Source organism: Eumetopias jubatus, unplaced genomic scaffold, assembly GCF_037043125.1.
Source record: "Eumetopias jubatus isolate StellerSeaLion01/CBP00866 unplaced genomic scaffold, mEumJub1_p1.0 scaffold_1, whole genome shotgun sequence".
NCBI classification, from domain to species: Eukaryota; Metazoa; Chordata; class Mammalia; order Carnivora; family Otariidae; genus Eumetopias; species Eumetopias jubatus.
The window spans coordinates 40,420,762-40,433,616 of NW_028274807.1; the positions used below are offsets into that span (position 1 = coordinate 40,420,762).

The window sequence follows — 12,855 nt, forward strand, 5'->3', positions numbered from 1 at the left end:
GTACTATATGAGAGGAGAAAGTAAATCCTGAAGGGAATGACAAAGATCCAAAGACCTGTAGACGCAAGAACATTTGATCATTGATCTTTTTACCATTTACTTGGGAAGCAGTACCTAGTACTATGGCTCACTAATATGTCCTTGTCATCTCATCATTATTCTCTAGAGTGGAATAAAGGAAGATGTACTTTGAGCTCCATCTAGGGGTAAAGTGTTCAGACATCTTACATTTATTCCTATTATGTGTTAGTAAGAGAGGCTTGTGGTCAACCAGGAGTCCATCTTAAGGAAGGAGATCAGCATAGTAACAGAAACGTCATGCAGTGCTTTCTCTTACCTGGAATTTTTATTTTGTATTTATTGAAAGAGAGCTTTTAGACTGAATTAAAATAGATTTTTATGATTGCTCACTCTGGTGCATACATAGACATAGGAAAATTAGAAGCAGACTTAAATGGCTAAGATATATCTAGAACTTCTTCACTTTTGGAATCTGACTCTAGATTTGTTTTTCCACTCAGTCACTGTCTGTTTTTCTATACCATTTTGTCTTCAGTGGCACAGAAGGTAGCATTCCTAAAATAGTTGATAAAAGAGCTAAAAGCCATTGGCACTGGGCTTTTAAAAGCTTAAGCTGTTTTTTTTTTATTAAGATTTTATTTATTTATTTGACAGAGACAGAGACAGCGAGAGCAAGAACAGAAGCAGGGGGAGTGGGAGAGGGAGAAGCAGGCTTCCTGCCAGGTAGGGAGCCTGATGTGGGACTCGATCCCAGGACCCTAGGATCATGACCTGAGCCGAAGGCAGACGCTTAACGACTGAGCCACCCAGGCGCCCAAAGCTTAAGCTGGTTTTAGGGTTCTGTTTAACCAGCCAGCTTTTGACTCCTGCTTCAGAGTATTGTTAAATTACATTAATTGCCCTATGCCCTCCCCATACCATTTGCCTCCCACAAGTTAAGAGTGCTCTGCTAGTCTGTTGCATTTTATTCGGAGTCACCAGTATACCTTTTTGCAAGTTTTCATGCTGTCTCTTTGAATGTCCATGGATACAGAATGACAACTACCTTGCGATCATTACCAGGCTGGCTTGGATTCTAAGATAGTGTTGACTATAAAACATACTCTGATTTTAGAGTTGTAAAAATAGGAAAAAAATGCATCTTAGAATCAGTAAAACTAGGTATATTATATTAAACATTCTACTTGCTTAAATTTTTTTTGAGTTTATTTATTTTTTTTTTAGTAATCTCTACATCCTATGTGGGGCTTAAACTCATGACCCTGAGATCAAGAGTCCTATGCTTTTCCAACTGAACCAGCCAGGTGCCCCACTCTAATTAAAGTCTATATTCAGTATTTAAAACTTTGTAATTTTCCATTCTATTTTTCCTTTGACACTTGTGTTCTTGGCATTCCATTTTTGAATTTTTACTAGGCAAATATTTATTAAGTCTCTAGTATATGCTAGGCACTAAGTTCTGGGAAAAACAGTAGTAAGCAAAACCAGAAGAACCCTCCTATTGTGGAGTTTAATTCTAGTAAAAAGACATAAAGACAATAAATCAAATCTTTGTAAAATTAAGATTATTTTAGAAAGTGACAAATGACTCACAGGAAAATGAAGCAGGCCAGGGAGCTAGGGAGTGATGGCATGGTGGTATTGGGGAAAGAAATTTCAGTTTTAAATGAATAGTCAGAAAATGCCTCATGAAGATGTTAACTGAGCACTGATAATGGGAACTGCTGAAGTGTTTGTAGAGTAGATGAGAGACGATATTTCAATTATGTTTTAAATGTGTGAAATCATAACATCTGTGAAGGGATAAAAATTTCTTTTTTCTTTTTTTTTTTTTGAGCAGGGTTTCCATTCAGTTTTCAAAATAATTCCTCAGGGAAGAGTTCTTGGTTTTGTACCCTTTACTATCTTCTGCTCAATTTCTAAAGCCCAACCCTCCTTTTGTTCTCTTTTGTTTTTAAAATCTCTATGCCACTTCTGCCACTTTTGTTGCTATGGCTTCTTCCTACTTCCAGCTTCTTTCTTCCTACTCTGAATTTTCTCAAGCCTCTAACTCCTGCCTCCTAGGAGAGATTTCACCACCTTTCGTCCTCCATTTTCTGAACTGAGCTGCTGCTATTTGGTGCTTTCAGGCCTGTGCCCTTAGGGACCCACGGAGGGCCAACATGTCGTCCATCATGTACACTTCCCTAAACTCTTACATTTGCTAAGCTTTGTAATTTCCCCAGGCTTTTGACTTATCTTTGATAGTCCAGTGATAATCCCAATGTCACTTTTTGGAATGTTTTTATATTTTCTAATGCAAACCCTATTTCCCCAAGTGGTTCATTACTATTCATCTTTCATAAAGATTTCTACCAGCTTAAGATCTTGGGCTTTCTTCCTCTACCATAAGTAGGATGAAATTAATGTTGCTCATACTTTAATGTACCTGGGGATCTTGTTAAAATGCAGATATTGATTCAGTAGTTCTGGAGTGGTGGGGGCCTGAGAGTCTACATTTCTATCATGCTCAGAAGTGATGGCTATGGTGCTTGTCCCTGGAACACAATCTGAGTTAACAGGGGATTAACTTTCTTTGCTGGATTTGAGTTAATTATCCCTCCTGTTGGCATGTGGCTCTGAAGTCCTCCTACCTGGATTTCTGTTTTCACAGTAAGACGAAAACCTGGCCCTTAAGTTTATTCTTAAGTTACTCTTTTCTTCAATGAATTTCTGATCTCCTAAAATCTGAGCTGCTCAAGTAGAAATTTTAAATCTTGTTATTGGCTGACTGTAATTTTTTCTCTACCTTATTCCAAGAGGAAATTTCATTCTTAGAGCCAGATGTTCTGTTTGCTGGCTTCTAAACGTTTGCTTTCTTAGTTTTTGTCTTTCGATAATTTTTCTTTACCTCAAAAAAAGATGACACATTTCTTATATGATGAGCCTACCTTATTATTATTTTTAATTGTTCATTGGTAAGCTTTCCATAGGCTTGTGATTGAATTCATACACTGGGTCTCCAAAACCCATTAATGTAATTAAATTTAGATTCCCAATGATAAAAATAACATGAGAATAAAATTCCTTATGAATGTTGGAAACTAGGATCAGGATCTATATCAAGCCCTCAGGGATGAATCCATCTCAAGTGATAGGCCAAACCATACTTGATTAACGGAATGTGATTAAATAGGGGAAAGAGAGGGAAGGCCTTCCAAATGCTATCCAGTAATGCCCCCTACCCCTATCAGCTTGTAATGGTGGGGACTAGAAAAAATTCCAGATTGTGGGGCATTAGGTGTATGGCCAATCTCATTCTTATTGGTGCTTCTTGAAAGTGCGCCAGGTGTGCCTCCAAGCCCACAGAACAGGAATACTGATATGACTAAGCTATCAATATTAAAAATGGGATGTATGGCTCTCCATGAAAGCATTCCTTCCATTGAGAAAATGAGAGTATGACCAAAACTAAATGCAGCCTGCCCCAATACCCAGAGGTTAGAAAGTTTTGTAAAGAGGTGTGGTTGTCTCCCACTGTAGCTTCCTCTTTACTGCCTCGTGGGCCATTGATCTAACAAAGTAAACTTAGAACCTTTTCCCTTCCATCTTGGTTGAGCTTAAAGGAGTCAGACTTATTTACCCATTAGTAAAACAGCTCTCTTTCTAGATATTCTAGGTAAAGATGAATAAGGAGATTAATGCCAGTTATCATCAGTTAACATGGTTAAGGTAAGACAGTTAAAAAAAAAAAAAAGATCAGTTTTGTTCTTTCTGTGGTTGAGTTCAGGGTATTCTCTATGAAACTGGAAGTGAAATTGTAAAGAAGGGACCATCCCAGAGAATGTATGGAGTTAAAATATTGTATGGAGATGAAACTACTAAATTAAAAGTAGATGATCAATAGCAGATTAGCTCCAGAAAAAACTCAATCAGTGAAGGAAACAGTTCTCTAAAAATGTATTCTCAATAGTTACATGCAGCCATATCTTATTGGAGTCTTCAATTCTCAGGATAAAGGAAAGTTCCTACAAATGCAGGACTCATGTAAAACAGGATTCTCACAAAGGTAAAAATAAAATCAGGCTGGCAGTGAACTTTTCCACTGTAACAAATACCAGAATAAATAAATAATGTCTATGGAGTTTTTAAGGGAAAAAATGTTATTTAATAATACTACTGCCAAGCCCTATAGTTTATGAGAGAGGGCAACAGAAAGAAATAGTCCAAATACTAGAAAAACAAAGCAACTATAAGTCTTTTATCAGAAAAAAAAAAGTATGCCAGCTGATTTAAGAAATGGTCAAAACAAAGAATTTACAAATAGAGTTGTTATAGAATTAAAAAATAGGACTGATGTGAGGGAACAAGTAAAAATTAGTAGACTGTTATTAATATGGCTGTAATGAAAATTCTTTAATGTTAGAAATGATTCTGGGAAAAGAAAATACAAGCACACACATAATGATAAGGAACTAAAATCCCAGATTATGGTATTGATTGGATGGAGATAAGGAAGATAGGGAAGAATCAGGTATATTTTGGGGGCATTTAAGCTGATGTAACCATATAGAGTAGTGCCATTCACTAAGTGAGCAGTGATTATAGGGGGAAGAACAGGATATAGAAAGAAGATAACTTCCATTCTAGACAGAGTTTTAAATATCTTTGGAACATCCAAGTACTAATGCCCAGTGATGGTTAGATTGATGGGTCTGTATTTGTATCTTTCTTGCCTTTTTTGTTTGTTTGTTTTTAACCAAGAACATGTATTACTTTTATAAACCAAGAGAAAAATAGATGTTATAAAGCCTCCCCAGCCCCAATTTAGGGGGGGAAAAAAAGACCCTGGAGTAGTCAGCAAAATGCTAACCAATAATCTAAAAGCCTTACTGCTAGAGCTCTGCAGTTGTTTTAGTAAGCCTGCCCTGACCTCAGTGAAAATTCTCTCCTCATCCCTTGGGGTCAGTGTATAAGTCACAAAGGTCTTTTTTGTTCAGAATAGAAGTAGGTCTTAGTTAAACTTTCTTTCCTGAGATTCTACCCTATTTTTCAATCTGCTTGTCCTTCTTTGGATATTTGGGGGAAGCAGATGGGAAGAGATAGGGGATACAACCTCCCAAACAGGAGGAGGCCCAACACTATTTTATTGTGATAGCATTGTAAAAGAAGAGCAAAAAGAATCAAAAGTAAAAGAACCAGCCACAAGAGAGGAATTTAAGTTGTTATGCCCATCCTATTTCACTGGGGCAAATGTTGATTTTCCCTAATGGAAGTCAGTGGCATTGTAACCCAGCATACCTCCCAGATTTTATTTTTAGCTAATATGGTTTAAAAGATTTATTTATTTTATTTGAGGGAGAGAGTGCATGTGTGAGAGAGTGCACATGGGAGAGAGGAACAGAGGGAGAGGGGGAGAGAGAATCTCAAGCAGACTCCCCACTGAACACTGAGTGTGGAGCCCAGTGGCGGGGCTCGATCTCACTACTCTGAGATCATGACCTGAGCTAAAATCAAGAGTTGGACACTTAATTGACTGAGCCACCCAGGTGCCCCTAATATGAAGAACCTACTTTCTACTAAAACCTTCTGGACTGTGTTCCCTTCCTAGACTACTTGCAGTAAGCTGCCCAAAGACTTAATTTGGTAAAATCCTAATCTTGGTATTCAAACCACCTTTGTAGTACTGGTTAAAATGCTTTTAGAGAATATGATAATACCAACTTAATAATATCAAGAAATTTTGAGGAGCAGTTTCAAAATTTGTGTTCACATATTTTTTTCTTCTCTAATAGAAGTTCTCTCCTCTCTCTGCTTAATTCCATTTTGACTGCATATGATGCCACCCCACTCACCCCGCCACAAGCTTTTCTACTGTTACTGAAACACTAATCCCTCTGTGTTCTGTCTGTGGCTTGATAAGCCTCTCCAACTATGCTGTTAGAGCTCGTGGGCAGAGGCTACTTTCATCTCTGTGTCTCCAGCACTTAGTAGTCTTAGCCCCTAGCATTGGTATGTTTGCCAACGCAAATGAAGGATAAATAAGTTCATAGGCATTTCTTTCTTTAAAAAAAAAAAAAAAATCCCTCTTAGAGATGTATCATCATTGCTGAACTCTAAAAAACAAGAAACAGGTACATTTTCTGAAATTTACCTCATGGACCACTCGTTACTACTGTACAGTGAGATGGGGGACAGATCAACAAATGCATTCAGGGGATTAAACCACTGAATATTTATTTGTGGATTCTACTTTGGCAGCATGTAGAAAAAAAGAGAAATTGAAGTCTGCTTAATTGTGAAAAAGGTATAAGGGAAGAGATTTCACTGTCTCTGAAAGAAACATGCTTAACAAGTATGCCACATATTTAGCATTGGGAATGAAAAAGACTGATGTTAAAATTAAAATTTCAGATTCTGAAATCATTTTATAAAAATTGTATTCCTTAGATAAATTTTGTGTTGAAATGGGTAAAGCTTTGATATTTTTTTACTGTCATTTATATGTCTGAACTTGTTACTACTATTAATAATTCTTGTATATTACCAACTCAGAAATGTTTTCACTTTCTCTTACTTTTTTTAAAAATCTGAGAAGGAAATATTTTACCTCAACTGTTGAAGTTCTGTGATCACTTTGAAGAAATTTAAGAGCCAGAGTTATTTCAAGCATAATATAATTTATAAACTTGAGACAGTTAAGCTCAAGGGATCAAGACAAGCCTCCAAAAGATAAGGCTGTCAGCATCAATAAGTTGTGTATCTCAGGAAAGGCCAGTATACTCTGACACATGGAACGGCAGTCATCTCAAAAGCAGGTACTAAACATTGTGCATTGATAGTTATTCATACATAGTATCCAACTATAAACAAAGATCTTACATTCTGAGCATCTTACAATTTTGTGTTGTCAGGAGCAGGCATGGAAGTGCCTTCAAAATCAATGATAAGATTAATACTTGGAAAATAGCTCTGACAGCGCATCAGGGTCATTGAGGCATTTATTGATCACTGAAAGATGATTCTATAGTGTCCTAATAACTAGAATTATGAGCATATTAGTGCTTGAAGTAGTTTCTGTTTTCCCAGATAATATACTAGATCATAGAAAATTTAGCTGTGAAGCACTGTAAAGGTCATTAAATCCAGTCTAACTTTAATACATGATGAAACCAAGGACATGGAAATTCATTCATTCGTCCATTCAGTAATATTTATTGGAGATTAACTTGCCCAATTTGTAGCAGTGCCAGTACTGTGACCTGTTGTCTTGACTAACTCTGTTGCTCTTTCCGCTGAATCAGATTTTATATTTATTTCTTTGTATGGGAACCTGTACTCAAGTAAATCTTGCACACACCTTAATTCTGTGTCAGGGTCTGTCTTACAGGTTAGAATCATAACAATAGCACTTCACTGTTGGCCATGTTATTTCCTTACCAAATTAAAGATGTTACTGGTAGGGTTGTGCTTTCATTAGCATGGCAATCACCGATTCTGAAATTTGGTTATGCTCTCAGTTGAAAGTTTTGCTGGACTTCTGATTGGCTTCCCCTTCAGATAAGACTTCAATTGCTAATTTAAGTAACATTTACATTTACTACTTAAGATTTTTAAAATGTATAAAAATGTAGTCATGTTTATTAAACAGGGAACAATTACTTATATTTAAATAGCCATTTTTTTCTAAAGTCCCCAAATGAGGCATCTTAAATAGCTCACTAAGTACATGATACTAGTTATTTTTAAAAATCAAATTTATGTAATTAATAGGCATTCATGGATTTTTATAATTTTGAGATAATTGTTTAATCCAATAATCCCTTATTTTACAGATCAGAAAATTAAGCTCCGATGGAGTTGAGGTTTATAGAAGTAGGACAAGGGCCTAAGTCTTACCTTCAACCAGTATTACACTTAATCTATTCTGTGAATTGATATAATCATGTGTTTGCAGTAATGTAGATAAAAAAAAATTTCTTTAAACCTATTTTTTTTAAGTTTTATTTAAGTAATCTCTAGACCCAAGAGAGGCTTGAACTCATGACCTTGAGACCAAGGGTTACATGCTCTTCCAACTGAGCCAGCCATGAGCCCCTAAAGAAATGTTTTATTTATACTGCTATCTTAATAAAATGCTTTGTGATCTAACATTTTGAGGCCTTCCAAAGACTTATTGGGGGAGAGAGGAAGAAGAAATTAATGTGGTTATCTAAATGATAGCAGATGAAGGCCTACACTAGAGTGTAAACAGTAGAAATAACACATCAAATAATAAAGAAAGTTGATGTAAATTGGGATCAATAGAAGACGGTGAGTTTTATATTTGATTCCAAACCCAGTGTAAAAACAAGTAATACCTAAAACCAGGAATCTCTAGACTTCTGATAGGACAACCATCCAGGTGTTAAAAAAATATATGCATATCAATACACGCATATTTGTTATTTATGTACATGTACTAATATTATATACATTATAAAACATAAAAAACATTTTAAAAAGAAAAGTAAAATGTTTTAACAGTGGAAGAACTAATGACAGCAATGTGACTGAGTATGTTTTATTTTGAAAAATTTTAACACTTGGTCATATAGTAATTCATAGTCTGATTTTAGGTTCAGTTTACTTGGATACTTGGTTTTAATAGCTGTCTTAGGTGAAAAAGACACCTTTGGTAGATCCAAATGAAAAATCTTCTAAACTGTGATACTTAGTTTTAAATTCCTTCCACCAAATTTAGAGTTGTTGAAATCTGACTACTAAATTTCTGTTGTTACTGAAAGCAATGTTTTCTTGATACTAACCATTTTTAACATATGAATTGAAAACCTATTAAAATGCTGCAGTTGAAAGGTTTTTCAATAAAAATATTCTAATTTAATTTTTTTAAAGGCACAGATACAAACATTATAGGTGACATGCTGATTTTTGGCAACAGCAAACATGTAAAAATGCAGACACTTTCAAACATTCATTTTAAATCATTTTCTCCATAAGAACTTTCTTTTGAAAAGCAGTAACCTTTTCACTGTTATACCGTCTTCTCTGTATGGACAAACTCAGGATGCTTATTTTTTTTAAAAACATTAGGTAAATATTCCTTAGGAACTTGCCACAGAAAAGAACGGCAAATCTGTGATGTTGTCTTTTTCTAAAAGAAAACTGTGTAACATCTTTATATTTTACAACTTTTTGAAATGCTTTGCCATAAGATACCCAATGAGAAAGTGTGATAAATAAAAGATATGATCATATCTTATTTCAAAGTATTGTTAAGAAGATTTTGTGTATTTTAAAAGCTCTGAAAGTCAGTGACCAGACTGAAGACCTTTTAAAAATATTTTTAATTTGATTTGCTATAATAGCTTGTTTTATGAATGAATTTGACATGGTGTTCTATAATTTTACTGTGGAACCTGCATTTCATTCAAAATAAGACAGACACTTCATAGTGCTTCCGATTACATGGATTTCCATAAAACCATATTTTAATTAAAAAGTTAATTACTGAGAATTTATCTTCTCTGGTATACCTTTCCTTTCTTGGCTCTGTTTGAAGCTTTTAATTACCTAAGAAGTAAGATGTCAACCCTTAATACAAGGCCTTCTCTTACATGATAAATACCAGAAGAGTAGACTGGTACTCATTTTCAGTACTGCAGGAGAAGGAATTAAGTTTATTATGGACTGAGGTAGCTAGTAGAGGTTTCTCAGGGAAAAGTAGGACTATGAAAAGATAGGAAAGGATTTAGAATGGTTTATGGGAAGGTTTAGATAGGTTTATAGGAAGTTGAAGGAGAAAGAAAGTAATGATGAGAAAAGCGTAAGCAAGACAGTACATGATGAATCTAAGAGACATGGAAGAGATGAGGTTGGAGGAAAGGATTCCTGTACAATAGGTGAATGAGTTAGGAAGGTACATCCAGAGGTCCTTAAATATGAAGTTGGTGCATTAAGAATTTTATGCTATTAAAAAAAAAAAGATGGGGCGCCTGGGTGGCTCAGTTGTTAGCATCTGCCTTTGGCTCAGGTCATGGTCCCAGGGTCCTGGGATCGAGCCCCACATTGGGCTCCCTGCTCAGGGGGAAGCTTGCTTCTCCCTCTCCCACTCCCCCTGCTTGTGTTCCCTCTCTCGCTTTGTCTCTCTCTGTCAAATAAATAAATAAAATCTTAAAAAATAAAATTTCATTCTATAAGCTGTCAAAGAAGTATATAGAATGGCCAGAAAACTGGTCTGCAGTTTTGCAGACATGTTATAGGTGCCAGTTCTAAAGAGGCAACAGGTTCAGGGAAGAAAATTCTTCTGAACAAAATATTAAGCCCATACCACAATAGATTCTGAAAGAAGAGTGAGGGAAGGAGTTGTGTTTTCTCTCTACCTTTGGCAAAAACACAAGGTTGAATGGAAATTTCTGAGGGGGTTATGTTAAGCACAGTGTGGTGGGTATCAACTATAGTAGACATGACTTAATTAAAGATTAAGTTAATATTTAGGTCCAGGTTTTTAATTAAGTAAACATTCTAAAAAATATATAATATGCATATATAGGAAAGATAAGTTGTGAATTCTACAGTGGTTTAAGTGCTTCCTTTTTCACTTTCAAGTCTTTTAAATTGCATATCATCCATAGGAGTGGGGAGCCAAAAGATATTTACAGACAGACTTGGTCTCTTTCATCCCATGTCTTTTTAAATAGACCAAAATGAAATCTTCATTTCATCTCTAATTCCTGTCCAGAGCTATTTCCCATAAAAGTGGTCTCCAAAATATGGTGCACTTGATTGAAGAAGTGCACATACACACACACAAGAAAACTCTACCTTATAATCTTTATCTTAGAAAAATGAACTTAAGCTAATTGACTAATTTTTAATAGAAGGGTTGATAGGAGTACAAGTATATAATTTCTAGTATTAGCATTTATGAAAGTACACTTTAAATATAGAAGGTACAATTAAAAAGTATGCCAAAGTTGACTGTGGGGTGGGGGTTATTAAATATACAGTTTATCAGGGCTTTCCTCTAGAAATTTTGATTTAGTATGTTTGAATTGGTGCCTGGGAATCTGTTTTTTAACAAGACCTCCAAGTATTTCTTACTTTTCAGCTATATTTAGGAAATTAGCAATAGACCTATTGCACCATATCTTGACTTAGGCCTAAGTCCAGTTATAGGTCCCACAATGCTAATGGCTGTATGATTGGTACCTTACCTACTGTAAGACAGCTAGAAAGATGGGTTATCCAAGAGTTCAGAAGCAAAACTAAAGCTCACCAGTGATTCAGGGGCTAGCAACCAGCTTACCTTATCTCTTGTGCTTTTATTGGACCAAAAGCCAGTTTACAGTAGTTGAATTTTAGGGGTAGCAGTATGTGTGTCTAGAGTAATTTAGAAGTTTGTTTACCTTTAGGTTTGAAATTGATGATTGTTTTAAGTCATAAATTGTTACCACAGATTGTTACTATGTTCCATGTGTTTAAAACATATCGTGGCCAATCAAAAACTTTATACGTTATTTTTATGAATGCTATAACATGCTGACACATGGAAATATAGAAATTAATTTTATTCTAAGGCATTTGGGTATGCTAAGATAAACTTATTTATCCAAATTGTTAAAAATACTAGAAGAAATATTAAGTGCTTACTATGTGCCAGGCACTGTACTAAGCACCTTTCAATACTGTATATTTAAACCTTACAACAATTCTGTGAAATAGGTGTTTTTAGTATCTATTCTGCAGATGAGTTAACTGAAGGAGCACAGAGAGGTTAAGTAACTTGCCCATTACTTATATAGTTTTTGTTTGTTTGTTTGCTTGCTTGCTCATTTTAATTTGGGAATACTCTAACTTTTAGAAGATATTATTTTCACGTTACGACTTAATGATCCTTTGACTTCTTTGACTAAATGATTCTTTATCTTAAAACTTGATACTTCTACTGCCTTGTTCTCTTACAAAACAAATAAAACCTCTTTTTATGTAGTTTAACAAGGAATAAAAAGTGGCATATCAATAACCACTTTTAACATTCAAATGATGAATGAACATGGCATATAAAAGCAAAGTGTTTATTGACACTTGGAATATGTAGCCTGATGATTTATGTCATAAGTAAGATTTGTAATAATGTATTGTTTTATACTGAAGCTTTGCTTTGCAACTGTTACTGTGTTTTTGATGTCTGAGGGATTTTTTGAGCACATTAAGAAATTTTGGCTATTGTTTGTGTTTTAATTGATGTGCAATTTATTCAAATTTTTAAGATTGCCAATTTCAATATCTAATTTTTTTCTTAAGGCTGTAAGCTCAGTGTATGCATTTAAAAAATATATCTAGTCATACTCTTCACTAGGCCTTCAGTTAATCTTTTAAAATTATTGAATTAAATTCCTGGAATCATTTTCAAAACAACAACCAAGGTGTATAATGAATTAAAAAAAGCATAATCAAACAATTAAATTTTATAAATCTAAATCTAATAAATAATATTTTTAAATTCAGCCGGCCAAGTTCTCCTAAATATTAAGATTTGTTTACAAACAACTTGTCACATAATTCATATTATTATCATGAGTCTAATATAACAGATTCTCTAAAAAACATTTCAAACATCTTTAAAAAAATCCCTGAAAATGCCTAGACAAATTATCAGTTAATGCCCAACTTATCAGTACATCTTTATCTTAAAACGAATGCAAAGTTTTCGTATTATAGGTTGGATTCATTCCTTCAGTCTGCCATTTCTTCATCCCAAGACTACAAATCTGCTAACACAATAAAATGCAATAGAATTTCCATCTTCCAGCCTTCCAGCATAACCTAAGAGTATACACTTGGGATCAGAGC

General features: G+C 34.7%; 1 protein-coding gene across 2 annotated transcripts in view; it reads left to right on the forward strand.

The window, feature by feature from the left end:
* ZNF654 (zinc finger protein 654) overlaps window positions 1-12,855 on the forward strand; it is an 83,165-nt gene that overhangs the window by 46,928 nt on the left and 23,382 nt on the right. The window lies entirely within an intron of this gene.